General features: G+C 44.8%; 3 pseudogenes; all 3 read right to left on the bottom strand.

The window, feature by feature from the left end:
- Positions 1–874: 874 nt before the first annotated feature.
- LOC106581069 (forkhead box protein G1-like) lies at positions 875–2,644 on the bottom strand (annotated as a pseudogene).
- A 462-nt stretch (positions 2,645–3,106) lies between these two features.
- LOC106581081 (peptidoglycan recognition protein-like) lies at positions 3,107–4,406 on the bottom strand (annotated as a pseudogene).
- Positions 4,407–4,870: 464 nt separating this feature from the next.
- LOC123729183 (DNA-directed RNA polymerase II subunit RPB9-like) lies at positions 4,871–23,302 on the bottom strand (annotated as a pseudogene).
- Positions 23,303–24,042: the final 740 nt, after the last annotated feature.

The raw sequence follows: 24,042 nt of genomic DNA on the forward strand, positions 1-24,042 counted from the left end.
GCCAACATCCCTAAGACTTAGGCCTAAAAATCGCTAAACGGAGTTATAACACCAAGAACGAAAAAACGAATACAAATGTCAGAGATTGATGAGCCTAAACGTGCGTAAAAGTAGCCTAAACGGTGATGCAAAATCTCGCAATAACAATCTCGACCTTGTTAATTAGCTTAACAGATGCCAAATAGTTGTATTTTTTACGACATCATTCACCATTATGAAACTATCTTACGGCATCTCTCATCTTGTGATGTATAGTTAGTATTATATTTGGTATTTTAATAGGCTACTAACGAAATGCTATCAAAGGAAAATACACTTTTTTAAATGATCTGAGTGCACCACAAATATTGCCCATTATTCGTGAAATAATACATTATTATTCTAGGTTATTGCACAGAAAAAAAATGAAATTGTAAGTGGTGTTTTTAGTGTTACGTTTAGATGGAAATTGCACATTCACGCGTGATTGGCGATTATTTAAAAACGGATGATTAAATAAATGTTTTCTTTCCAAAGACAGATAGGACTATTTGGATAATAGCAAACTCACATTAATTATTTAAATCAATTTCGCAGTATTGGTTGACATTAGAAAGATACAATCCTTAAAGAGAAACATACGTTTTTAATTTAAATTTGAGAATTAAATATGGTCATTTCCCTGCATCCCAAGAAAGATTGGTGTTGAGGGTGCTCGTGGGGCTGCTTGGAGGAAAATAATTAGGGAACCCAATGCATAAACTCCCCAAGCAATGCGATGGTCCATTCTTTCCGGAGTAAATGTGTCCGTCTGGAGATTCTAGACCATTTCAACTGGGGGGGGCCAAGCTGGGGCCAGTTGTACTGTTAGAGGGGCCAGTTACATTAGACGTTATTGTTGTCATATCGTTTTCTTCACTGCATTGCAGGCATTAGCAGGCAAAAGACCATGTTCATAATCAAATCATCATCGTTGACACTGTCTAATAACGGATGTAAAAAAAAGAATGATAGCAAAAATTTGTTATGTAAAAATGATTTCATACTCCACATTTAGGGGGGCCACAAGGGGGTCCAAAATTGTTGTCACAGGGGTACTGCCCCCCCCCCCCCCCCCAGTGCCTCCTGGTACCATGCATTGAACGTCGCCGGGTGGGGTACCTGGTGAGTAAAAATAACTCGCTTGTCCTGAGAGCAAGTTAAAGGAACAAGGGTTAGGGAGAGACAAAGTGCATGGCAACGATGAAGAGGCGAATGTTGTGGCTGCGATCATTTGGTGATGGCGACAGTACTGCGCGCCTCCACCCATGCCAACATAAGACGACTCTTGGTTTGTTTGGAAGAGTCGGTCTGCACTAGCATTTATGGCACTCACGTGGTGTGACCGTTGAGAAAGGATCGAGGTGGCATAGTTGGACTGATGGGGCCCTGTGCCCGGGAGTGAGTGCGCAGGATGTTGAAGGTTTAGAAACGATGGCACCGGCCAATAAAAGGACCCAGTGATCGCCAGCCCGGCGGCAGTGGTGGTCAAACGGGAATCCCGTTTAATTGCCAGCTTTGCCCGCGTGCCCGCCGTGGAACGGCACCGGAGTTTACCAGTTGTGCCAGCTATGAACATGTTCTCGCTTGAAGGGTCAAGCATCCAGTAGTTGCCTTTGCCTGGGTCATCATAATGGCGAGGTATTTTGACAAAGCACTTGTTCAAACTCAGGTTATGTCGGATGGAATTCTGCCATCCTTGTCTGTTTTCTCGATAGTAAGGGAAATTGCCTATGATGAACTCATAAATGCCGTTGAGGGTAAGACTTCGCTCCGGGCTCTGGCGAATAGCCATCATTATCAGAGCGTTATAGCTGAACGGAGGTTTCTCCGGTTTGGCTTTTCCCTCTACTCCTCCACATGTCTTCACCTCGCCAACTCTCTCGGTATCTTCTCTTTTGCCATTTCTGGAGACTCGTTTGTCCTCTTGGACTGCGTATTCGTTATTATCACAGTTTTTGTCTCTATGTAAATCATATTTTCCATCTTCAGCCCAAACTTCTTTAGGCCTAGCGGATAGCCCCGAAGAAATGTGTTTTCTGGAAAGGGGCTTGGAGCATCGGGAAAGGATCCCATCCAGTGCGGCGCCGTCGTCACTCATCACTCCCTCTCGTCGAAACAGCAGGCTGCTGATGCTGAATGAAGACTTGGGGCTTTCAAACAGCAGGGCTTTCAAACAGGGGCTTTCAAATCCTCCATATTCAACATCACCCAGTTCCCACGGTGTCTGGCAGTCTGAAGAGAAGGAATGTCTAAATCCACGAAATAAGACGCACAACGTATTAGGGTGCGAAAGACAAAATGCGCCCCTCGTTCGCTGCCAACTTCACTGACTGACTGATCGATGAACTCACAGGTTCAATTATAACACTTCCGAGGAGCGTGACACTCAAACCACTCACCTGCGTCTCGCCCTCTAGTACTGCCTCTCTCCACTCCTTTCCACCTGTTTACACAATAACCTGGCAAACAGCCAATCAAAGACGAATTAGGTGAAGGTGTGTAAGTAATTCAGGAGGAGGTAAACTCTTAAGGTAAGTAAACAAACGGAGAATTTAAAAGAGACATAGGTCCGGGCAGCTTGTGACGCCTAGACGTCTGACTGCAGGGCAGCTTCCTGCACAACAGTTGACAGGTAAGATTTGTTGTAACATCAAGGCGCACAGCATGAAGCTCATTTATGTTTCACATTTTCCTCTCTTTTCTCCCCCTTAATCCTACACCATGCAATACAAGTGTACACTTGTTTGGAATGTTGTGCCTTTAAACATTGCTTACAATGTTGAAACATTTACAGGTAGGCCTACAAGCTTTTCTCCCTTTGGCAAATTGTTTTTTTGTTTTTTTTTTGTGTGATTTGAGAAGCCATTTCAATTCATTCCAAAAACTCATCCAGCACAACACAGCAAGTCAGGACAATATAATATTTTGGCCACCCACAACTGAAATCTCATCCAGTTTTCTGTCAATAGTTTGTATTTGTTCAGCAGCATATTCTTTGTATTTACTCTCTTAATGTGAGTTACTCGTACACCTTTCTCAGTTCTTATTTCCTAGAAAACTTTATAGCAGCACACTCATAGAAAAAGGAATATAATGGTATGTGGACAATTTTATGTGAATACCAAAATAAATAATAACGTTTAGTCTAACATTTATACTAAACAGATGACCTCTACAATTACACTGTGAATGGGTGGCAATTTACAACAGATCATTTCTGAAGCTGCTTGCACATCAATTGACAAATCAATTGCCAGGACCGAGTTTGGGAAACCCTGCTAGTATAGGCCATGGCTACGATGTTCTGGGTAATCTCTTCCACCAGCCAACTCTCTCTGTCTTTCGAACCAGCAGCAATTGAGTCTGTGGATGAGGTTATGTTCAGGGAAATTTGAGATGTTTTAGTGCAGCATATAGTCTCTCCCCAGGACATTCGGTGTCCCTCAAGTCTCTGTGCCCAAGTAGGATAAATTCAGGGTGCAAATGTCCCTGGGAAACCCCACACTGCAGGAGCTGTTTAACAGATTACAGGGCTGCTGGACTGGGGCTCTCATCTGAAACAGAGAAGCATAACCCATTGGTACCAATGCCTTACACACTGTAAGGACCGGGAGATGGAAAGTCCAATATTGTGTTTTTTACTGTTGAAGTTGCCCATGAAGGCAATGGCCAAAGAGTTGTGGTTGTTGCCCTTGGTATGTGCGCCCACAACACCCCAGCCACAGCCCTCATACACTGTGCATTCTCCCCCAATAAGAAAGCTGCAAATGCCAGAAAACAGTCATTATGCATATAGTATTATCCTAACACAATGAATGATGGAAAATACCTGGAAAGGAGAGGTCACTCACTTGTATCCAATGTCATCAAAGTTCCTATCCTGCATATGCATTCTCTGTATGTGGATGAGCTGGTCCATACATTCTTGGATGCCCCCGCAGTGCAACAGTGCCGTGTGGTGTATGACAACTCTTTGAGCAGGATACTTGGGGGTCTCCCGGCATCGAGGGGCTGCTGCTCCCCACTGTCCCCGAGTAACCACCTCTACTGAAATGCATGCATATGGGTAACCAACCACAGTAAATCTGTGATGTACCATATCCAAACTGTAGACCTAACAATTCACGTTAGTTTACCCATTCATAACAAAGTATCATACCTAGATCTCAAAGCATCATCAGAAATCATTACCTTTCGACAGAACTCATATAGGTACTTCCTTACCAGTGACTCTTACGTCCATGTATTATACTATCCAGAATTGCTTTTGATTTCGTCGCTAGAGGTCATTGAAAAGAGGCAGTTTCCTTGACGTTCCTCAGAATAAGTGACTTGTTAACAACATATTGTTAAAGGGTATGTGGACTGTGTTTCTCCAGCGGGTTATTACATGTTCTGCGTACTTTCCTTTCATGTGCATGCCAATCGTATTACTCATGCTTTTCTCAATGACACTATTACACTCAGTGGGTCTAAAACGCATTGAAAATTACACATTGGGAAATACACTGCAGTGGCCAAACAGATATGCCAAGATACAAAAAGGGAAGTCGAAGCTACACCACTAAAGAGGAACATTTCATATGCCCAACTATAAAAGAGAATACTTTTTTTGCCTTCTATATTTCAGCTCTTTTTTTGTTGGATGCAAGTATTGCAACAGAGATCGGGTCACACGATAATGTAACAATGGAAATTCAGGAAACATTTCAAATACACAACAGTGGCATGCAAAGTCTTAGAGAAGTCTTTCAATCAAGTTTTTGAAAGAAAACAGAAGCATTTCACAACAAAAGCTTGTCTTTTTTAATTTCAAATAAATGTCAAAAGTACTAGAGCTAATACATTAACACAAGTATGTCCCAACAGGTGTTCAACCACAACATGGTAAGAAATTGCATTTAAATGGTCCATACAAATCTTAGCAGTTCCTCTACGTACACTCCAACAAGATGATGAAGATCTAACACCCAAAGTTAGTCTTCCTGTAAAAGTTTCTGAGTTGGCAGAGTATTTTAGCCCCACACAACCACCAGTCTTTCTGATTTAAGCAACAGTGAACCCTAGTGAGACATGGTGGCCTGTTGGGCAACAGCAGATACTGTGGATGCATACATCAGGCCTCCTCTTCATCCTCCTCACTCTGTCCAGCAGTGTCCACAGTGAGGGGCTGTGCAGACATAGTACAGCCTCATGGCATCCTACAAAGAAAATAAAGCAGTAACTTTCATATACACCACATACCAATGTCTCCATATAGCTCAGTGGACTCTAGAATACTGTAGTATTTCTAGATTTAGCAACTATTTGGGGACTATGATGAACAATTAGCAACGTACCTCAGCCTTCATACTGTGTGACTGGAAAAACACTGCCACCTTGTGGCCGCACTTGAAAAGAGCGGGACGAGATCAATATTTTAGATTTATCTGGAAGGGAGATACCTAGTCAATTGTACAACTGAATGCATTCACATGAAATGTATCTTCCGCATTTAACCCAACCCCTCTGAATCAGAGAGGTGCGGGGGCTGCCATAATCGACATCCACGTCTTCGGCGCCCGGGGAACAGTGGATTAATCGCCGTGCTCAGGGGCAGAATGACAGATTTTTACCTTGTCAGCTGACATTATTTTGAAATGATAGAGATAGTTTGTGAATAGAAATAGTGTGGAGAAAATGCCTGATTTCAGAGAGCTAGAGGAGGGAAATAAAGAACGAGGGTTTGTTTGAGTGTGTTTGTGTTGGCCACCGTAACTTTGGGCAGGGGTGATCCTCTGTCTGAGGTAGCGTTGGATCCTGGGACACATCTGCAATGATCTGCTCAGTTCACTGAGGAGAGAAGAGACAGAGAGGTGAGACAGAGAGAAGAGATATAGAGAAGAGACCAAGAAGAGACAGATACAGACCTGCCAACCCTGTCCAAGTTTTAAGAGTACCAGAACCGCGCGGCAAATTGGGAGATTCAACTCGAGCACACGCCGAATTGGGGTTTTCTTTTCCCCAGCGCTCGTGCGCGTGCTGTTTGTGAGTCTGATCGCAACGTTTCTTTCTTGACAGCGTTCCATTTACACATGGTGAAAGTCACTAACAATATCTAATTAGAAAGAACACACAAAGGGCATTTATTCTTGGAGTTTTTAAAAACATGTTATTAAACAAATAATAACAAGTTATTTGTTTAGGTACAAAATGTACAAACGTCTTATCCGCGATAAAAAAACAAACACTATTATAGGATAAGAACAAATGTTTGACGCAGAGCATCAGTATCAAATAAACATGTTATCCATAATATAAACGCTATGATAGGAAACAGTGGGTAGAGGAACGCTTGTCACCTCTCAAACAGGGCCAATCACTAGGGCCAGCTCACAAGTATTGGCTTTTTAGACACGTACCTAATCAACACTAAAAGCAAACTCATTTTGAAAACATAAAAACAAAAACAAATGATAGCATCGACACAGACCGCAAACTGGCTACACAAAGCATAAGTAGGCTACCGAAAAGGGAATCTGAACGCTGTTCGCTAGAAGAGTCTGGTGTTTCAGACTATGTAAAGGTGCCTATTGTACTTCTTTGCAGCGCGTACGTAATTTCAGATTTTCGTCATTGATAAAATCTCAAATCTAGTGCAAAGGCATTTTAGAAGCATTGCCTCTATAGCTAATACCGGACACTCATTCATTAAATGTATAAATGCGACCAGTTATTTTTCCTATTCGCATTTAATTTCTTTCACTAGCAAATTCGAGTGAACTGCTGGCAGTTTAGAGCCCACTGAATGTCCATCTTATGTTCGCTAACGTTAGCTTGAAACAATTACTGTTTAACTTTCCAGAACACACAGAGTCGAAAAGGGATTTGTCCATGTGTTGACGTACAGCTGACAGTCGGCAAACTTAGCATCACAACAAACAGCAGGGGCAGACACGAGGTAGCTACGTCGAATAATGATGTATTCATTTCCATGTCCGTTGACACAAAGTCCGTACGTGTGTGTGTTGCAGCTCGAGAATCGGGATGTTAGATTTACTCAGTGGATTTATTTTGTATTAAAATGTAAAACAAACAACAACAAAAAATACAGGGCCTATTCATTTCTGCGTACTTTTAACTCGGATCTCGTACCTGCATACATGGACAGAGAATTGCGTATTTGGTACGTAAAATGCGTGCATGTTGGTAGCCCTGCAGATATGAGACAGATGTGAGACAGAGAGAAGATACAGATACGAGACAGAGAGAAGAGACAGAGAGTGTGAGAGAGAGATGAACAGTGCTTAATTTGAGCATGATCCTGCACCTCTCAGATTTGACTTTATTTGTTCCGGCACCTATTTGCCCATATCCGGTACCTCTCGCGGCATGATTTATAAATTATTTCACAGTTTGCACTGTAGCCATTCTAATGAAAGCGATCAGCATTAAATCGAGTTGCCTCGTTATTTAACCCGCACCCCAGAAAGACCATCATGTAAAATGTAATCCTCCTATCCTGCCACACTGATTCCAGACCTGCTGTCTTATTTGTACATAGAGGTTATGGGGAGGGCCAGTGGCGTAAGTAACTGATCTTGACACAGGTCTTGGTAGTGGTGGTCAGCTAGTGGAGAGGTCTCTAAGTAATAACGTAATGTAGCCTAGTCGTCTCCCTACTGAATTTAAATCGTGGGAAAGCCCCCCAACCCCAAAATGCTAATAAAAGGCAAACGAGTTTGACATTTTTCAAGTCCAAAAATCCAGAGAAAGAAGGTGAATTGAACCCAGAACGAGCCAGAGAACTGTCAGTGCAGGACGAGAGGAGTGAGGGGCAAACTGTTCCTGATGGCGATACTAATCCCGCCAGTTCAGCATCAAATCAAAATCAAATCAAATCAAATGTATTTTTATATAGCCCTTCGTACATCAGCTGATATTCTCAAAGTGCTGTACAGAAACCCAGCCTAAAACCCCAAACAGCAAGCAAAGCATGTGAAAGAAGCACGGTGGCTAGGAAAAACTCCCTAGGAAAAACTCCCTAGAAAGGCCAAAAACCTAGGAAGAAACCTAGAGAGGAACCAGGCTATGAGGGGTGGCCAGTCCTCTTCTGGCTGTGCAGGGTGGATATTATAACAGAACATGGTGAAAATGTTAAAATGTTAAAATGTTCATAAATGACCAGCATGGTCAAATAATAATAATCATAGTAGTTGTCGAGGGTGCAACAAGCACGTCCGGTGAACAGGTCAGGGTTCCATAGCCGCAGGCAGAACAGTTGAAACTGGAGCAGCAGCACGGCCAGGTGGACTGGGGACAGCAAGGAGTCATCATACCAGGTAGTCCTGAGGCATGGTCCTAGGGCTCAGGTCCTCCGAGAGAAAGACAGAAAGAGAGAAAGAGAGAATTAGAGAGAACATATTTAAATTCACACAGGACACCGGATAAGACAAGAGAAATACTCCAGATGTAACAGACTGACCCTAGCCCCCGACACATAAACTACTGCAGCATAAATACTGGAGGCTGAGACAGGAGGGATCAGAAGACACTGTGGCCCCATCCGATGATACCCCGGACAGGGCCAAACAGGCAGGATATAACCCCACCCACTTTGCCAAAGCACAGCCCCCACACCACTAGAGGGATGTCTCCAACCACCAACTTACCGTCCTAAGACAAGGCCGAGTATAGCCCACAACGATCTCCGCCATGGCACAACCCAAGGGGGGGCGCCAACCCAGACAGGAAGACCACGTCAGTGACTCAACCCACTCAAGTGACGCACCCCTCCCATGGACGGCATGGAAGAACACCAGTAGGCCAGTGACTCAGCCCCTGTAAAAGGGTTAGAGGCAGAGAATCCCAGTGGAAAGAGGGGAACCGGCAAGGCAGAGACAGCAAGGGCGGTTCGTTGCTCCAGCCTTTCCGTTCACCTTCACACTCCTGGGCCAGACTATACTTAATCATAGGACCTACTGAAGAGATAAGTCTTCAGTAAAGACTTAAAGGTTGAGACTGAGTCTGCGTCTCTCACATTGGTAGGCAGACCATTCCATAAAAATGGAGCTCTATAGGAGAAAGCCCTACCTCCAGCCGTTTGCTTAGAAATTCTAGGGACAATTAGGAGGCCTGCGTCTTGTGACCGTAGCGTACGTGTAGGTATGTACGGCAGGACCAAATCGGAAAGATAGGTAGGAGCAAGCCCATGTAATGCTTTGTAGGTTAGCAGTAAAACCTTGAAATCAGCCCTTGCCTTAACAGGAAGCCAGTGTAGGGAGGCTAGCACTGGAGTAATATGATCAAATTTTTTGGTTCTAGTCAGGATTCTAGCAGCCGTATTTAGCACTAACTGAAGTTTATTTAGTGCTTTATCCGGGTAGCCGGAAAGTAGAGCATTGCAGTAGTCCAGCCTAGAAGTAACAAAAGCATGGATACATTTTTCTGCGTCATTTTTGGACAGAAAGTTTCTGATTTTTGCAATGTTACGTAGATGGAAAAAAGCTGTCCTTGAAACAGTCTTGATATGTTCTTCAAAAGAGAGATCAGGGTCCAGAGTAACGCCGAGGTCCTTCACAGTTTTATTTGAGACGACTGTACAACCATCCAGATTAATTGTCAGATTCAACAGAAGATCTCTTTGTTTCTTGGGACCTAGAACAAGCATCTCTGTTTTGTCCGAGTTTAAAAGTAGAAAGTTTGCAGCCATCCACTTCTTTATGTCTGAAACACAGGCTTCTAGCGAGGGCAATTTTGGGGCTTCACCATGTTTCATTGAAATGTACAGCTGTGTGTCGTCCGCATAGCAGTGAAATTTAACATTATGTTTTCGAATGACATCCCCAAGAGGTAAAATATATAGTGAAAACAATAGTGGTCCTAAAACGGAACCTTGAGGAACACCGAAATTTACAATTGATTTGTCAGAGGACAAACCATTCACAGAGACAAACTGATATCTTTCCGACAGATAAGATCTAAACCAGGCCAGAACTTGTCCATGTAGACCAATTTGGGTTTCCAATCTCTCCAAAAGAATGTGGTGATCGATGGTATCACTAAGATCTAGGAGCACGAGGACAGATGCAGAGCCTCGGTCTGACGTCATTAAAAGGTCCTTTACCACCTTCACAAGTGCAGTCTCAGTGCTATGATGGGGTCTAAAACCAGACTGAAGCGTTTCGTACACATTGTTTGTCTTCAGCAAGGCAGTGAGTTGCTGTGCAACAGCTTTTTCTAAAATTTTTGAGAGGAATGGAAGATTCGATATAGGCCGATAGTTTTTTATAATTTCTGGATCAAGATTCGGCTTTTTCAAGAGAGGCTTTATTACTGCCACTTTTAGTGAGCTTGGTACACATCCGGTGGATAGAGAGCCGTTTATTATGTTCAACATAGGAGGGCCAAGCACAGGAAGCAGCTCTTTCAGTAGTTTAGTTGGAATAGGGTCCAGTATGCAGCTTGAGGGTTTGGAGGCCATGATTATTTTCATCATTGCGTCAAGAGATATAGTACTAAAACACTTTAGTATCTCCCTTGATCCTAGGTCCTGGCAGAGTTGTGCAGACTCAGGACAATGGAGCTTTGGAGGAATACCCAGATTTAAAGAGGAGTCTGTAATTTGCTTTCTAATGATCATGATCTTTTCCTCAAAGAAGTTCATAAATTTATTACTGCTGAAGTGAAAGCCATCCTCCATTTGCGAAGGCTGCTTTTTAGTTAGCTTTGCGACAGTATCAAAAAGAAATTTCGGATTGTTCTTATTTTCCTCAATTAAGTTGGAAAAATAGGATGATCGAGCAGCAGTAAGGGCTCTTCGATACTGCACGGTACTGTCTTTCCAAGCTTGTCGGAAGACTTCCAGTTTGGTGTGGCGCCATTTCCGTTCCAATTTTCTGGAAGCTTGCTTCAGAGCTCGTGTATTTTCTGTATACCAGGGAGCTAGTTTCTTATGACAGATGTTTTTAGTTTTTAGGGGTGCAACTGCATCTAGGGTATTGCGCAAGGTTAAATTGAGTTCCTCGGTTAGGTGGTTAACTGATTTTTGTCCTCTGACGTCCTTGGGTAGGCAGAGGCAGTCTGGAAGGGCATCAAGGAATCTTTGGGTTGTCTGAGAATTTATAGCACGACTTTTAATGCTCCTTGGTTGGGGTCTGAGCAGATTATTTGTTGCAATTGCAAACGTAATAAAATGGTGGTCCGATAGTCCAGGATTATGAGGAAAAACATTTAGATCCACAACATTTATTCCATGGGACAAAACTAGGTCCAGAGTATGACTGTGGCAGTGAGTAGGTCCAGAGACATGTTGGACAAAACCCACTGAGTCGATGATGGCTCCGAAAGCCTTTTGGAGTGGGTCTGTGGACTTTTCCATGTGAATGTTAAAGTCACCAAAAATTAGAATATTATCTGCTATGACTACAAGATCCGATAGGAATTCAGGGAACTCATTGAGGAACACTGCATATGGCCCAGGAGGCCTATAAACAGTAGCTATAAAAAGTGAGTGAGTAGGCTGCATAGATTTCATGACTAGAAGCTCAAAAGACGAAAACGTCATTGTTGTTTTTTTTTTTGTAAATTGAAATTTGCTATCGTAAATGTTAGCAACACCTCCGCCTTTGCCGGATGCACGGGGGGTATGGTCACTAATGTAACCAGGGGGTGAGGCCTCATTTAACACAGTAAATTCATCAGGCTTAAGCCATGTTTCAGTCAGGCCAATCACATCAAGATCACCATCGGCACCTCCACTAGCTAGTAGGCCTATTAGCGAGTTAGATTCAGGGGGAGAGATGATACAGAAATGAGACAGAGAGATGAGACAGAGAAAAGACAGATGGCGTAATTGCCCATGACAGAGGTTTTTTTGAGTGTCTGAGCACAAGTGGTGGGAAATAGGGATCACCTACTCAACATAGTGGGTCATCTTTTTTAAATGTATTTTTATTTCACCTTTATTTAACCAGGTAGGCCAGTTGAGAACAAGTTCTCATTTACAACTGCGACCTGGCCAAGATAAAGCAAAGCAGTGCGACAAAAACAACAACACAGAGTTACACATGGGATAAACAAGCGTACAGTCAATAACACAATAGAAAATCTGTATACAGTGTGTGTAAATGAAGTAAGGAGGTAAGGCAATAAATAGGCCGTAGTGGTGAAGTAATTACAATTTAGCAGATAACATTGGAGTGATAGATGTGAAGATGAGGATGTGCAAGTATAAATAGTGATATAAATACTGGTGTGCAAAAGAGCAGAAAAAAACAAATATGGAGATGAGGTAAGTAGTTGGTTGGATGGGCTATTTACAGATGGGCTGTGTACAGCTGCAGCGATGGGTAAGCTGCTCTGACAGCTGATGCTTGAAGTTAGTGAGGGAGATATAAGTCTCCAACTTCAGTGATTTTTGCAATTCGTTCCAGTCATTGGCAGCAGAGAACTGTAAGGAAAGGCAGCCAAAACAGGTGTTGGCTTTGGGGATGACCAGTGAAATATACCTGCTGGAGGGCGTGCTACGGGTTGGTGTTGCTATGGTGACCAGTGAGCTGAGATAAGGCGGAGCTTTACCTAGCAAAGACTTATAGATGACCTGGAGCCAGTGGGTTTGGCGACGAATATGTAGCGAGGACCAGCCAACGAGAGCATACAGGTCGCAATGGAGGGTAGTATATGGGGCTTTGGTGACAAAACGGATATGACTGTGATAGACTGCATCCAATTTGCTGAGTAGAGTGTTGGAGGCTATTTGTAAATGACATCGCCGAAATCAAGGATCGGCAGGATAGTCAGTTTTACGAGGGTATGTTTGGCAGCATGAGACTTTGTTGCGAAATTGGATGCCGATTCTAAATTTAACTTTGGATTGGAGATGCTTATTGTGAGTCTGGAAGGAGAGTTTACAGTCTAGCTAGACACCTAGGTATTTATAGTTGTCCACATATTCTAAGTCAGAACCGTCCAGAGTAGTGATGCTAGGCGGGCGGGTGCGGGCAGTGATCGGTTGAAGAGCATGCGTTTAGTTTTACTAGCGTTTAAGAGCAGTTGGAGGCCATGGAAGGAGTGTTGTATGGCATTGAAGTTCGTTTGGAGGTTTGTTAACACAGTGTCCAAAGAAGGGCCAGATGTATACAGAATGGTGTCATCTGCGTAGAGGTGGATCAAAGAATCACCCGCAGCAAGAGCGACATCATTGATATATACAGAGAAAAGAGTCGGCCCGAGAATTGAATCCTGTGGCACCCCCATAGAGACTGCCAGAGGTCCGGACAACAGGCCCTCCGATTTGACACACTGAACTCTATCTGAGAAGTAGTTAGTGAACCAGGCGAGGCAGTCATTAGAGAAACCAATAAGTGTAATGATTTTCGTAGGAGAAGTATCGGAGTCAGGCGCAGGACACAGCAATGAGTGCAAACACAACGTGTTTACTCAAAACAATAATCCAACTTCTCCCACAGCAATAAAACATGGTTAGGAGAAACACCTCCAACAATTACAAAACAGGAAACAATCACGGACAAGACAAACAGGAAAGCCAAAGGGTTAAATAATGAACATAACCAGGGAATATGAAACAGGTGTGTATAGTTAAGACAAAACCAAACGAACAGGGAAACATAGATCGGTGGTAACTAGTATGCTGGTGACGTCGATCGCTGAACGCCGCACGAACAAGGAGAGGGGCCGACTTCAGCGGAAGTCGTGACAGTACCCCCCCCTTGATGCGCACCGACACCGGCCTCGGGGATGACCCGGAGGAAGCGGAGCAGGGCGATCCGGACGGAAGCGGTGAAACTCCTGGATTAACGATGGGTCCAGGATGTCCTCCGCCGGTACCCAGCTTCGCTCCTCCGGACCGTACCCCTCCCACTCCACGAGGTACTGAAGGCCCCTCGCCCGACGTCTGGAGTCCGTAATGGCTCATACTGTATACGCCGGGGCCCCCTTGATGTGCAGAGCGGGCGGAGGAACCTCCCGCACCTCAGACTGCTGGAGCGGACCAGCCACCACCGGCCTGAGGAGAGACACATGGAACGAGGGGTTAATATGATAATCAGGGGGGAGTTGTAACCTATAACAAACCTCGTTCAATCTCCTCAGGACTTTGAAAGGCCCCACAAACCGCGGACCCAGCTTCCGGCAGGGCAGGTGAAGGGGCAGGTTTCGGGTTGAGAGCCAGACCCGATCCCCCGGTGCATAAACCGGGGCCTCACTGCGGTGGCTGTCGGCACTCGCCTTTTGCCGCCTGATGGCTCGTTGTAGTCGAACATGGGCAGCGTTCCATGTCTCCTCCGAGTGCCGAAACCATTCATCCACCGCAGGAGCTTCGATCTGGCTCTGATGCCATGGAGCCAGGACCGGCTGATAACCTAGCACACAATGAAAAGGGGTAAGATTAGTGGAAGAGTGGCGTAGGGAGTTTTGGGCCATCTCCGCCCAGGGGATAAACGACGCCCACTCTCCCGGCCAGTATTGGCAATAGGACCGCAGAAACCTAGCCACCTCTTGGTTGACTCTTTCCACTTGCCCGTTACTTTTGGGGTGGAAACCTGAGGTAAGGCTGACCGAGACCCCCAGGCGTTCCATAAACGCCCTCCAGACTCTAGACGTAAATTGTGGACCCCGATCAGACACTATGTCCTCAGGCACCCCGTAGTGCCGGAATACATGGGTGAACAGAGCCTCCGCAGTCTGTAGAGCCGTAGGGAGACCGGGCAAAAGAAGGAGACGGCAGGACTTAGAAAACCGATCCACAACGACCAGGATCGTGGTGTTACCCCGTGACGGGGGGAGATCCGTCACGAAATCCACCGATAGGTGTGACCACGGTCGTTGCGGAACGGGAAGGGGTTGTAATTTCCCTCTGGGCAGATGTCTAGGTGCCTTGCACTGTGTGCATACCGAACAGGAGGAAACATAAACCCTCACGTCCTTAGCTAACGTGGGCCACCAGTACTTCCCCGCAAGGCAGAGCACCGTCCGACCGATACCAGGATGACCAGAGGAGGGTGATGTGTGCGCCCAACAGATCAAATGATCGCGAACATCAAATGGAACGTACACGCGCCCAACGGGACACTGGGGGGAGTGGGTTCTGCACGTGACGCCCGTTCGATGTCCGCGTCCACCTCCCATACCACCGGTGCCACCAGGCATGTCTTATTGACATAGATGCAGCTGTTGTCTGCTTCTTGTTGATAGTCACAGTTCCTGCACTGTTGAGATACACACAACAGTGAAAAATGTCTACTACATTCATGCATTTACTTGTTTAAACAATTTAATGCCCAAACACTTCCAAACCAACAAGGTAGTGCATGAAACTAGCTAGCTAAACCATTTGGAGTGGGTATGAATGAACATCAGTCATCACATTTACTGCATAGAGCAGGATGCGACTCTCCTTGTCTTCTTTGGGATACAACATGTTGTTGTTGAAACAGAATGGAACAATTTTGTTATAACATTATAGCTAGGTAGACTTTCCTGGTCCTGTCAGAGAAGAAGATTGCAACAAAATATAATAGCTACTAGCTAGTCTTTAGCTAGCAGGCATAACGTTATCTAGCTACTACTAACGTAGTTATGCATCTTCTAACTTCTTTAGAGCTTCTTACCATTCTTGACAATATCGGATCCCAATGAATCCTCTATATCCATTTGAATTTGTTTACAAAATTCACTATTCACGGAATTTCGCAAACGTTCTAAATAAAAGTTCCCCACTTATTAGTAGAAAAGTGTCAATAACCTGTATTTATTAATGATATATGAAAAATAATTGTCTAAACATGAACAATTATTCATATTTGTTCATATTTAAGTGACATTTGCATTAAATTGCGGTCAAATAAATTCCCCCAATGTGAATCACTGCGTATGGAAAACATAATGGCTTATAGGGCAAAAACTATTCTGGGTGCCGCAGTAAAAGTATTGTAGGGAATACTCAGTAGGCTCTGTCTATAGAATGTATATATGGTGTCATTTCATGGGGCTCTGAATAATACGGAGTGTTGCTGGCCTTTTACTCCACCCATTCCATTGGCCACAGTGCGAATTATTGTATATGGAATACATATTGGCTTAAAAGGCAAAAACTATTCTTAGTGCCGCAGTAAAAGTAATGTAGGCAATACTCAATAGGGTCTGTATATATACTCAATAGGTAAAGTATATATGGTGTCATTTCATGGTGCTCTGAATAATTACTCCACCCTATAAACCAGTATGTATTCCAAATACAGCGATTTACATTGTGGCCAATGTAATGAGCGGAGTAATAGGCCAGTAACACTCAGTATTTTTCAGAGCCCCAGGAAATGACACCATATAGATTTGACAGACCCTATTGAGTACTCCCAAACCCACTTTTACATCGGAACAAATCATATTTTTTCTCTATAAGCCAATATGTAATGCATATAAAGTGATTTGTACTTTGGCTTATGTAATGGGTGGAGTAAAAGGCCAGCAACACTCCGTATTATTCAGAGCCCCATGAAATGACACCATATATACATTCTACAGACCCTACTGAGTACTCCCAACCCCAATTTACATCGGCACAAATAATCGTTTTTCCTGTACAGTGCTATATTGGTACCATATAGTGTCCAGGCACCCCATTTTAAGCTGTTTGACCACAGTAAAAGTCCAGTAACACTTTCTATAAACTAGCTTTTGTTCAAACTCCTCAGATTTTTTTATTCCTGAGACTCTAGTAAGTAGACTGGACTCTGGTTTTATGGACACACATCGATCATTTTTGCTGTACAGTGCAATTTTTTGTGCAATCCAACAAAAATACAGTAAGACTTTTTTTAAACATTCATTTCAAAATTGCATCCTTGAACAATATATAGTTATAATGTAGTTATAATAAATATTTTTTAACATACATTTTTTACCTTATGCACTATGCAAAGCTGCAAAAAATATAGATTTTGTATCATACACATAGCGTTTTAACGCAGGCTTTTATTTTAAAGGCAAACTCCGAAAACTGGAAGTGTGGATAGATAACAGCTAGTGTTGACGCTAATCTATCTCGCGTTTTAATCTTTTATTTATTTAATATTTTATTCAAAAAATATCGAAGTATATATTTTTTGGGGTTCTTTTTTTACATTTTATTTGTATTAACAACAAATCAATACAAAAAGTACATGGGGGACTTGTTGTCACGATTCTCTAAAGCAGAACCCAGAAGCAGACCAGGACAAGGTGAGTTGAACGAAGGTGAGTATTTATTTACAGACTCAAATGTGAAAGCAGAATAATCCAGGAGACGGAGCGGGCAGCGGAGGTGATTTGGTGAGAGTGAATAGGCAGATCCAATTATGTCACAGAAGCCACCGACGACCAGGCAGGGGTGGGGTGAATGTTCCGGGAGAATGACTGTAGACAGAGTAAGCGGAGGTAAGTACACGGCAAGCAAAAATTACAGAACAACAAAACTAACTCTAGTAAACTTGAGGCTGGTACGCTGACACAACATACTGTTCATTGCTAACGATCCGGCAGGGAATGGATGTCAGGTCAGAGCTTATGAAGTGGAGAGGTGATGATCAGGACCAGGTGTGCAGATAGCTGATGAGATGCAGGTGCGGGTAATCGAGAGATCTCCCGCCTAGCTTCGTCACCCGGCAACCAGACAGGATGCGTTCAGGAACCTCAGGAACAGACTCCAAGACAGAAAACAGGCAACTCAGGCAGAAAAGAGACTCAGGAAGCGGGATTCATGACACTTGTAAATAAATTCTTATTTATAATGACGGCTTACCCCGGCCAAACCCTAACGACGCTGGGCCAATTGTGCGCTGCCAATCACGGCCAGTTGTGATACACCCTGGAATCAAACCAGAGTCTGTAGTGACAACTCTAGCACTGAGATGCAGTGCTTCAGACTGCTGTGCCACTCGGGAGCTAGGGGGTACAATATCACATTACATAAAGACCTTAAGGGACATTGATAAGGAAATTATATAATAAAGGTAAATTAATAAAGAATCCCTCACTGAAACGTAACTGATTAGTAATTAGTAGATATGTAGCATGTGTGATGACTAATTAAAGTACTGAATGTAAGTCCCACCAGGTCTAGTAGAGTCCCGGGAGGAAGAGAAATGTGTGTGTGTTAGTGGGCCTAAGGGAACTGTAGACATGTGTGTGTGACCCGACCTGAAGAGGCTTGGAAGAAACAGGGAGTAACCTTCAAGGTCCCCCTAATCTCGGGGGAAAGGAACAGGCAGCTCTGGATAGTGATTAACAGTGGTGAGAAGTCCGGGGAGGGATACTATTCACCTACTGTTCGTGTGTATGGATGTGCATAGGATATCTACTGTTTGTGTGGAGGTATGTGCGTAAGCAGGGAGGGAGCATAAAATGAACTTCTTTGTGTAATGTACTTCAGAACGTTCACTGAATAAACTGTACAGACCTTTTCCAGAAAGCTGAGTCCTTGCCTAATTATTATTAACCCAGTGTCTTACAAACCTTGGGGATTAGTCAAGGCTTATTGATTGTTAATTATTATCATTGGGATTAGAAAATTCCCGTGACAGCTTGGTCCTTCGACAGCCAGAACTCAATACCTGCTCCTGTCGTTCCATGGAGACACCGAAACCGTGCACGGGTGGATGAAATATCCGTAGATTAAAGACCCGGCCCCTTGTTGAGGGTTCTTTACAGGCCGGTGGCTTATTGGTATACGACAAAAGCGGTGACGAGATCCTACCAACATTGAAACCTCAGCTGCAATAAAATAAGGTCAGTGCGCTTTATTCAGTTTTTTTGGGTATTGCACCTGTATGATTGCATTAAATGTTGAAATGAGTGATGTGAGAGTAAAAGGCGGGAGCATTTATAAAGGATTTTAATGTACTCTGGGTGTTAGCCGCTGGAATATCCGGAAGGAGTTTATATCTGGTGACCTGTCCTTAGGATTTTGTGTGGAGAAAAATGTTTTAAAGGGAACCAAGTATTCTATGCAAATGGAAGACAGGAATTAGTTGTAAATTCAACAAGGTAAGAAGAGGGGTCCGAAATGACTCCAAGGTATCTGTGGCCAGTACCAATATAAACTACCTAAGAAATTCGTGAATTGGAAGGCGAAATATAATAATAGAATTATGAGAGAGGAGGTCAGAGACATGATTATATTAATATAGGTGTCATGTCCTGACCAGCAGAGGGCGTAATTGTATTAGTTTTGGTCAGGACGTGGCAGAGTTTTTGTGTTATGTGTTAGTTAATTGGGGTTGGACTCCCAATTGAAGGCAGGTGTGTTGAGTTGCCTTTGATTGGGAGTCCTATATAGTAGTGTGTGTTTTTCCTTGGGGTTGTGGGTAATTGTTTCTTGTTTAGTGTGTTTGCACCTGACCGGACTGTTGGCTGTCAGTTTCCTTGTTTTGTTTGTTATAGTGTTCTTTCTAAATTAAATTGAAAGATGAATACTAACTCCGCTGCATTTTGGTCCATTCCTGAAGACAGCTGTGACAGAATTACCCACCACCAAAGGACCAAGCAGAAAAGGAACGAGGAAGAAGGATGGACGTGGGCGGAGATGAGGATGAGCATTTCCAGGGCTATGGAGGAGTTAAGTGAGCTCGAGAGGCAGCCCCAATAATTTTTTTGGGGGGGGCACAAGGGCTGTTTGGCGGGGCGAGAACGGAGCCCCAGGCCAGCTCCCCACACTAGCCCTGAGGTGCGTCAGCCCAGTCTGACTCGGCCTGTTCCCGCTATATGCACTAGCATTGAGGTGCGTGTCTCCAGGCTGGCACGTCCAGTACCAGCCCCACGCATCAAGCGTCTAGTGCGTCAGCCCAGCCTCGCCAGTCAGGAGCTGCCAGAGCTTCCCGCCAGTCAGGAGTCGCCAGAGCTGCCCGCCAGAGCTGCCCGCCAATCAGGAGTCGCCAGAGCTGCCCGCCAGTCAGGAGTCGCCAGAGCTGCCTGCCAGTCAGGAGTCTTCAGAGCTGCCCGCCAGTCAGGAGTCGCCAGAGCTGCCCGCCAGTCAGGAGTCGCCAGAGCTGCCCGCCAGTCAGGAGTCGCCAGAGCTGCCCGCCAGTCAGGAGTCGCCAGAGCTGCCCGCCAGTCAGGAGTCGCCAGAGCTGCCCGCCAGTCAGGAGTCGCCAGAGCTGCCCGCCAGTCACGAGTCGCCAGAGCTGCCCGCCAGTCAGGAGTCGCCAGAGCTGCCCGCCAGTCAGGAGCTGCCAGAGTGGCCCGTCTGCCCGGAGATGCCAGAGTTGCCCGACTGCCCGGAGCTGCCAGAGTGGCCCGACTGCCCGGGTCTGCCAGAGTGGCCCGACTGCCCGGGTCTGCCAGAGTGGCCCGACTGCCCGGGTCTGCCAGAGTGGCCCGACTGCCCGGGTCTGCCAGAGTGGCCCGACTGCCCGGGTCTGCCAGAGTGTCCCGCCTGCCCGGATCTGCCAGAGTGTCCCGCCTGTCCTCCGGTCCAGCCCGAGTGTCCCGCCTGTCCACCGGTCCAGCCCGAGTGTCCCGCCTGTCCTCCGGTCCAGCCCGAGTGTCCCGCCTGTCCTCCGGTCCAGCCCGAGTGTCCCGCCTGTCCTCCGGCCCAGCCCGAGTGGCCCGCCTGTCCTCCGGCCCAGCCCGAGTGGCCCGCCTGTCCTCCGGCCCAGCCCGAGTGGCCCGCCTGTCCTCCGGCCCAGCCCGAGTGGCCCGCCTGTCCTCCGGCCCAGCCCGAGTGGCCCGCCTGTCCCCCAGCTCAGCCCGAGTGGCCCGCCTGTCCTCCGGCCCAGCCAGAGTGGTCCGTCTGCCAGGGTCAGCCCGAGTGGCCCGTCTGTCCGGCGCAGCTATCGGCGCCACCGAAGTGGGCGACGCGAAGGTGGAGCGAGGTTCACGTCCCGCACCTGAGCCACCTCCAGGATAGGTGGGTTGGGGAGGGAGGGTGTAGCACAGTGCCGTCGTTGACGGCAGCCACCCTCCCTTCCCTCCCTTATTGTTTAGGGGGTATTGTTTATTGGTTTTGTTGGGGATTTTTTGTGTTTTCTTTTTTAAGGTGCATTCCGGGGTCTGCACCTTGAGGAGGGGGGGTACTGTCACGTCCTGACCAGCAGAGGGCGTAATTGTATTAGTTTTGGTCAGGACATGGCAGAGTTTTTGTGTTATGTGTTAGTTAATTGGGGTTGGACTCCCAATTGAAGGCAGGTGTGTTGAGTTGCCTTTGATTGGGAGTCCTATATATTAGTGTGTGTTTTTCCTTGGGGTTGTGGGTAATTGTTTCTTGTTTAGTGTGTTTGCACCTGACAGGACTGTTGGCTGTCAGTTTCCTTGTTTTGTTTGTTATAGTGTTCTTTCTAAATTAAATTGAAAGATGAATACTAACTCCACTGCATTTTGGTCCATTCCTGAAGACAGCTGTGACAATAGGTCACCTGTCTAAATAACGACGATAGAAGGGGATGGTCAGATCTTCCAGAGGTGCACATCTAGGTCTGATTATCCATTGAAGAAGGGAAACCTAATATAGCGGAGTGAGATACGTGATATTAACGAGTCAATAATTGCAAGGAATGACAGAAAAATAGGCTGTTAACCAGGGCTTTACGACCCCTGAAAAATAGCTTATAGTCGTAGACGTATGTGTAACGGCTGTCGTCGCAAGAAAACCAAGATGCAGCGGAGGTTGTGGATTCATTATAAATATTTAATAAAATGAACCACTAATAACAAAACATCAAACAGCAACGAAAGCTAACAGTCCTGTCTGGTCAAAACGAACGAGACAGAAAACAATCCCCCACAAAACCCAAAGGAAAAACCTGCTCCTTATGTGTGACTCCCAATCAACAACAACGAACTTCAGCTGTGCCTGACTGGGAGTCACACACGGCCCAAAACAAAGAAATGCAAAAAATCTAGAAAAAGAACATAGAACGCCCACCCAATGTAACACCCTGGCCTAACCAAAATAAAGAACAAAAAAAACCTCTCTATGGCCAGGGCGTTAGAGTATGCAACCTAATGTCCGATCAAAAGTCACCTCTATAGATAAAGTTTCAAGAAAGAGATACACATAGCAACACATAGACACATTGGGAAATGTCCACAGGGGTAAGAGGATGATTGCGTGTGAGATAGATATATTGGTCAAAAGCCATAAAGTAACAACGCAAAAATGGGCTGTTGACCAGGGCCATAAAACCTCTGGGTAATAGCTTATTGTGGGATACATGTGAGACCCAATAATCTATCAAAAGTCATAAAAGTAATTATTCTGAGATCCTAGAGGAAATTACCAGTAGGTAAGAAATACACATAGAAGTAACTGAATCAGAGTTTTAAAAAGCACATAGAATAAGAAGATAATTATTTGCGTGTGAGATAGATATATTGATCAGTCAAAAGTCACAAGGAATGTCATAAAAATAAGCATTATTTATGGTCGTATTCGTGTGAGATATAAATAATGTATCAGGATTCATACAAATAATTATTCAGAAATTCTAGGAAAGATTAACGGTAGATATTTTTCAAAAGAGGTTAAGGATAATAACGGTAGAAAGCACACACATTGAAGTTAATAGCAAGTACATTTACACATTGAGTTTAATAGCAAGTATATATATTTTGTGAGAAGAAGCATAATAACTGCGATAGTAATTAAACAAACATGGGTAGTAAATCCTCGAAGGGGATCCCGGTATTAACGGGAGATGAGCGTTTTCTGCTTGGAAAAGATAAAAGGAACATCTATTTTGGCCCGAAATGGAGGAAGAAGTACAAATTTGATGGATGTTTAAATATAGAAAAACTGGAATCAATGATTAAACAAATAAAGAGGGTCTGTGGCGATAACATAGAGAAGCAACGAACAGAAGGCCTCGATACCGCTTGTGTTTGGCTGGCTAAAGCTAGAAAAAGAGCGGAGGGGGCCAAGAGAAAGGGAGCTACTAAGGAGGAAGAATTAGGTAGCCAGGAGCAGACAGAGAGGACTCCCACGGCTCCCACAGAGACACCACCTAAGCCCAAATTGTACCCCTCCCTGGCAGACCAGGGGTGGCGGGAAAACCCAGATAACAAGGTGGTGGTATTGAAACGGAGGCAATCAAACCAGGTGCCGCCCATCCCGTTACCCCCTCCCCCATATGCTGGTCCTCAGGGAGCCGAGGGAGGTAGGGAGGAAGAGACACAGAAAGTAGGACAGGATTTAGCAACTTTATTGAGAAAATGGATAGAGGTAGAGAAAGTGAGAAAGTCGAGAAAAGTGTATAGAGACAGTCAAATGAAAGGGGGAAATAGATGCTTTAACTGTCACAAACCGGGTCATTTTGCTAGAGATTGTGAGGCACTGTGTAAACACTGCAATAAAGTAGGCCATAATCACTGAGACTGTAAAAGAGAGAACAGGTTGAGTCAGAGCATCTAACAGTAACAATCGGGGTAATTGTGGTTAAGAGAAAAAGAAGAAAATGGACAGGATCAGACGATAGAAAATGTTTCAATTGCGATGAGACAGGACATTTCGCCTGGGAGTGTAAGGGAGTGTAAGGCTCCCTGTAAACATTGTGACCGAGTAGGACACAACCACCGAAATTGCAAACATAAGGGGAAGGACAGGCGCGACAATCGGGGGAGAAAGAGAGAGCGAATTTAAGGAGAGTAATCGCAGGAGAAAGGCTTAGACCCTTAAATTAGGGCTATTTTCTGGAAATTGTATCGGTAGTACGTGCCTAATTTTACGACTACAGACAATTATAAATAGTGTTATAAATAGGGTTATTTGCGAGGAGTCTCCATCATTTCAATAGCGCGTTGGTGGTTCAGCGGTAGAATTCTCGCTTGCCATGTGGGAGGCTCGGGTTTGTTTCTCAGCCTAGGCATCAGTGGATTAAAATTTGAGTTGCTGATTGTCATTCAACTGCTGGTATGTTTTGCCTGGAAATATACGGTTATTAGTGGTTGTTTAAGATATAAACCGAACGTTTTGATAGCTTGTTTAGTTTAAATTGAAAGACGAGTGCATTCAAAATAATAGCGAGGCGAATTCGATAAAGTACGTTGTCTGTT

The sequence above is a fragment of the Salmo salar genome, chromosome ssa20, assembly GCF_905237065.1.
Source record: "Salmo salar chromosome ssa20, Ssal_v3.1, whole genome shotgun sequence".
NCBI classification, from domain to species: domain Eukaryota; kingdom Metazoa; phylum Chordata; class Actinopteri; order Salmoniformes; family Salmonidae; genus Salmo; species Salmo salar.